Source organism: Tupaia chinensis, unplaced genomic scaffold (assembly GCF_000334495.1).
Source record: "Tupaia chinensis unplaced genomic scaffold, TupChi_1.0 Scaffold000238_1, whole genome shotgun sequence".
Lineage (NCBI taxonomy): Eukaryota > Metazoa > Chordata > Mammalia > Scandentia > Tupaiidae > Tupaia > Tupaia belangeri.
The window spans coordinates 8,577,822-8,583,307 of record NW_006159716.1 but is presented as its reverse complement, the minus strand read 5'-3'; the positions used below and the strand labels follow the sequence as shown (position 1 = coordinate 8,583,307).

Sequence of the window (5,486 nt, the reverse complement as noted above, 5' to 3'; positions counted from 1 at the left end):
TCCAGTCTCCTCTTGGAATCTTGGGCATGCACACACACGTGCCTGGCATGAGTTTAAGCCAGCAGGTCCGGGGCTCAAATCGTGGTCGACTTCATGGGAGCGCATTGAAAGCCATTACGCCAACTACTGGTCTTGGTGAGTATTGGGTTTTATCCTAAAGTTTATTTATTCCATGGGGCCAGCAGGTGGCATGGTGGTTAAGGGCACTGGACTCCCACATAGTTGACTGCGGTTTGAGTCCCAGACCAGCAGCTTGATTTCTCACTTTCTCTCTCTCTCTTTCTCTCTCTCTCTCTCTCTCTCACTCTCTCTCTCTGTCCCTCTCTGGTCAAATTAAAATACATGTCTCACTCTGTCCCTCTCTGGTCAAATTAAAATACATGAACAAAGTTAAATAAAATATATTTTTTTTCAGAATTATTTTATTTAACTTATTTTTATTGCCTCACTTTCAGGTTACAAGTGTGTGCTACCATACCTGGCATAAACTTGGAGGACTTTATTTTCAAAAATTTTTAATAAATCTTTATTTAATTTTATTTACTACTATTATTTTTTCATTGGATGAGAGAGCAGGTGAGAAAGCAAGCTGTCAGGTCTGGGACTTGAAATGTGGTCAGCCATGTTGGAGTTCCATGCCTTTACCGCCATACCCGTGCTGACCCCCTTGGAACACTTTAATTAGACCTGGAACAAAGCTCCCATTACTTTCCAAAACTTACTGTGATTAATTCTCAGCAGAGGTGACTGAAAAGTAAGGTTTTTAATTACTGGGTGTTATCCAAGACTAGAACCTGAACCACAGCCAGTTTTTTGGGGGAGGGATATGACAGCATTTGAGAGAAAATGGTTCAAAAGGATATTGAGTCAGAAGGTGGATGTGAGGAAGAGACTGAAATAGAAGGGCAGTGATTGAATTGAAGCGAATCTGGGTTGTAGGAGCAGATAGAAACAGGAAGGGGCCTTAGGCTCATAGTCTAGTTCTATATTTAGGTGGATTTTGTCCAAAGTCACACAGGGTCCCTGGCAGAGAATGACTCTGGTGCCCTCCAGCTGATCACTGCTTGTTGCAAGGAAAAGTGTCATATGGCTGTCAGGCTTGGCAACCAGCAGCCCAGGTTTGAATCCCAGCTTCCTCACAGCTCTTAGGACTTTAGACCAGTTAACATGATCTCTGGGATTTCATTTTATTCACCTTTAAAATGGTGACAATAGGAAGCAACTATCCTGAGACAGGAGTGTGACACACACACAGCAGTCAACATGGCAGGGCACACTGCTCAGTTAGCAGTAACTGTCCTTGTGACACGTTCACTCCGTATGCAGTAAGCACTCAAGTAATGGCTCAGAATGACACGTGTCAGGCAGGCCAGGGTGCTCCCAGGACTTGCTTACTGGAAATGTGCTTCCACTGGCCTCGCTCCTTTTTTGAGTCTGTTTGGAGGAGAGTGGGCATTGCGTCGTGTGTTCCAAGATCAAGAGACGCATATGACTGAAAGGTTATGGGCAGGTTTCCAGAAAGAGGCTGGTGAAGCTATAGGGACAGGCAGGTAGGAAAGAGAGAGGGCGTGAAAGATCAAAATGTAGAGGACTCAGTTTGCTAGAAGGTGTGAGTGTATGCTGGAGAGATAATATGAGAAAACAGCCCCAAAGGGTATGGTCGGTCACCCTGTACTCCCTTCTCCATTTCTTCCTCTTTTAGGAATTTTGGGCACACACACACATGTCTCAAGCTGCTGGGTTCAGTATTCAAACTGCATGGTCAGCCATGTGGGATCCACCCACATTAACCACCAGGCCATGGGTTGGCCCAGATGGCTCTTTTCTTTTCTTTTCTTTTCTTTTTTTTTTTGAGAGGTTTTTGCTATAGGGCGCATGCACTCGCTAGACAGACAGAGACAGAGAGACAGAAAGCGAGAAATCACCCCCCAGGGGGGATGGCCACGCCACAATCCCTTCTCCTCTATTGTCCTCTCGGGATCTTGGGCACGCACGCACACACACCCGGTGTGAGTTTAAGCCACCAGGTCTGGGACGCGAACCGCGGTCAACTACATGGGAGTCCAGCGACATAGCCATTACGCTAACCGCTGGTCCCCCAGACGGCTCTTTTAAAGTGAGTTTTTGAGCTAGCCCTATGGCATGGTGGTTAAGGGAGCCAGATTCTGCATGGCCAACCAGGCAGTTCAACTTCCGGCCCCAGCAGCCTGAAAAACAGGCCATGTGCATATGTGCCTCAAATCCTCAGGAGAGAAGATCACGTGACTGTGCCCTATTGGGGGAGTGCTTTCTGGTAAGTGTGCATGCCTTCTGCCAAAATAAATTAAAAAAAATTTTTTTGAGAGGTTTTTATTACAGGGCATGTGCTCTCCAGAGAGACAGAGAGGGGACAGAGACAGAAAGCAAGAAACCACCCCCCAGGAGGGATGGCCATGCCACAGTCCCTTCTCCTCCATTCTCCTCTCAGGATCTTAGGCACGCACCCACACGCACCTGGCGTGAGTTTAAGTCACTGGGTCTGGATCTCGAACTGCGGTCGACTACTTGGGAGTTCAGCAACATAGCCATTATGCTAACTGCTGGTCCCAAAAAATGGGTTTTCAAATTAGGCCCTCCTGAATTAAAATTTCTATCTTTTGACTATGCACTCCAGGCAAGTGACTTAGCTTTCTCCTTTCAAAAGTTGGGGCACACATGTGCAGGGTGGGGGGAGGTGGTGATGGTAACAAATGCTTTACAGGGTTTTACTGATGAATCTTTATCAGTGGCTTTTCATCCTACACTGCACATTGGAGCCACTTGGGGAGTGTTGAAAAGTAAGACCTAGGGTCCAGCAGGTGGCGTGGTGGTTAATGTGCTGGACTCCAGGACCAGCAGATGGTCTAATGGCTATGTCACTGGACTCCCATGTAGTTGACTATAGTTCGAGTCCTAGACCCGGTGGCTTAAACTCACGCTGGGAACATGTGAGTACATGCCCAAGATCCCGAGAGGAGAATGGAGGAGAAGGGATTGCAGCATGGCCATCCCCTCTGGGGGGTGATTTCTTGCTTTCTGTCTGTCTGTCTTTCTGGTGAGCGCATGCACCCTATAGCAAAAACCTCTCCAAAAATAAATAAATAAATAAACAAGTAAATAAAGTGCTAGACTCCCACATGGCCAACTAAGGTTTGAGTCCCAAACCTGGCAGTTTGCTTTCTCATTTTCTCTCTTTCTCTCTCTAGTGAGAACACATCCCCTATAGCAAATTTTAAAAAATAATAACTATAGTTAACAAAAAAAAGACCCATCTGGGGCTGCTGTCTCTATATATGTTTGTCTCTATCTCCCACTCATGGAATAAGTAAAAGTAATACCTGAGTCCCGTCCCCTGAGGTTTTTATTTATTAGAACTGGGAACTGGGTGTCAATATGCTTTAGAAAGTTCTCCAGGTGGGGTCAGCAGATGGCAAAGCAATTATGTCGCTGGACTCCCACGTAGTTTGAGTCCTAGACCCAGGGGCTTGAAGCTCAATGCCAGGTGCGTGTGTGCATGCCTAGGATCCCAGAAGGAGAAAGGAGAAGGGATTGCAGGGTGGTCATCTCCCCTGGGAGTGACTTCTCACTTTCTCTCTCACCATCTCTTTCTCTCTCCCTCTCTCTGGTGAGTACGCAGGCCCTAAGGGGGTGGGGAGAATCTCTACTAAAAAAAAAGTTCTCCAGATGATACTTGATTTTTAAACATTTCCAGAGGGTGTGTGTGTGCTGGCTGGCGGGGGGAGGGTGGGGGGCGTGCAGAAAGCACCCCTAATGGGGCATGGTTACAACAGTCCCTTCATTTCCTCATCTTGCTGGGACTTGGGGGCAGGCATGCCCCATTTGACCCGAATGAGCAGTCAGAGTTACCATCTGTTAACGATCCTACTGGCCACTTTGGCTCAGTCTTTGTGCTGCCTCTTTACCCCAGTTCCCCCAGGCCCCGTGCATATGGAACAAGGCACATATGTGTGGCCTTAGCCTGGGACCCTGTGTGACGGCCACCTGCTTAGCCCTGTTCTTGCTCCTTAACCTGCGCGGAGAAGCAGCCATCATTGTTTTTCTCTAGAGCTCTGGCGCGGAACTGCAAACTCTCACCTATCTCTGGCACCTCCCTTGGTATCACAGTCAGTGAGGCTTTCACCAGAAGGTGCTGTCCTTTGCTCCTTCACTCAACACATTTCATATTGCTGGCGTGGGTTACTCTGTGGGAGAGAAAAGGTAGACGCTCAGTCAGGAAGGGAACTTGGTAAAATGGAATCCCTTTTTCTCTTTGTTTTTTCGTTGTGTGTGGATTTTCTTTTTCATTGTTGTTGTTAGTTTTACTACAATGCATGTGCACTTGCCACAGAGAGAGGGAAAGTGAAAGATCACGCCCTCCTCCCCCCATGGGGGGATGGTCACCTGCAATCCCTTCTCCATTCTCCTTGTTTTCGGGTCCACACATACGCCCATTGTGTTCTTCAACCCACCCGGTCCAGGACTCCAACAGTGAAGTCGGCCATGTGGGATCCAGCTGCCTTAACTAGCATGCCACCTTGCTGGCACAGTTTTTGTTTTTAAAGTAATGACTCTTAACTTCTGAAATAAAATCCATTTTCTCATTTTTTAATAAAAATGAAGTTTTATAATATAAAAAAATTTAAAGGTTTAGAAAATAAACTATTTTGGAGCAGTGTCACGGTCTTCGTACTGCCAGGAAGCTCCGTAGTCACTGACAGGATCAGAAATGGCATGATAAACAGTAAAAGGAAGCCCATTAGGGTACAGCCCTGAAGGCCAACCCTATTGGAGGTGCTTCCCATGCCAAAGAAACTGCTGGAGAAAGTAGGGGTTGAAGCCAAACAAGTGATTTCTGCCATTAGAAAGCATATCAGGGTCCAGCTGATCAAGAATGGTAAGAAGATCACAGCTTTTGTACCCAACGATGGTTGCTTGAACTTTATTGAGGAAAACGATGAGGCTTTGGTTGCTGGATTTGGTTGAAAAGGTCATGCTGTTGGTGACATTCCTGGAGTCTGGTTTAAGGTTGTCAAAGTAGCCAGTGTCTCTCTCTTGGCTCTGTACAAAGGCAAGAAGGAAAGACCAAGGTCATAAGTTTTGATGGTGAAAACACAGTAGTAGTAAATTTTCATATGATAAAAAAAAAAGAAAGAAAGAAAAGAAACTATTTCGTATGTGGATATGACTGCTAGAAATAAGTCAGATGTGGGACCGGCAGTGGCATGGTGGTTAAGGGCGCTGGCTGACTGTGATTCGAGTCTTGGACCTGGTGGCTTGCTTTCTCACTTTCTCTCTCTCACTCTCTCTCTCTCTGTTCCTCTCTGGTCAAATTAAAATAAAGAAAGAAAATAAAGTTTAATAAAATAATTCTTAAAAAAAAATCAAATCAGGTGCTTGAATTCTCTTGAAGCCATTCCATGCCCTATGGAGAAAGTGAGCGGAGGCACACAGACATTAGAAGGAAGAGT

The 5,486-nt window shown here is 46.1% G+C and overlaps 1 pseudogene; it reads left to right on the top strand.

Annotated features, from left to right (window-relative positions):
• Positions 1 to 622: 622 nt before the first annotated feature.
• Positions 623 to 5,222, top strand: LOC106734862 (40S ribosomal protein S23 pseudogene; annotated as a pseudogene).
• The last annotated feature ends 264 nt before the right edge of the window (positions 5,223 to 5,486 follow it).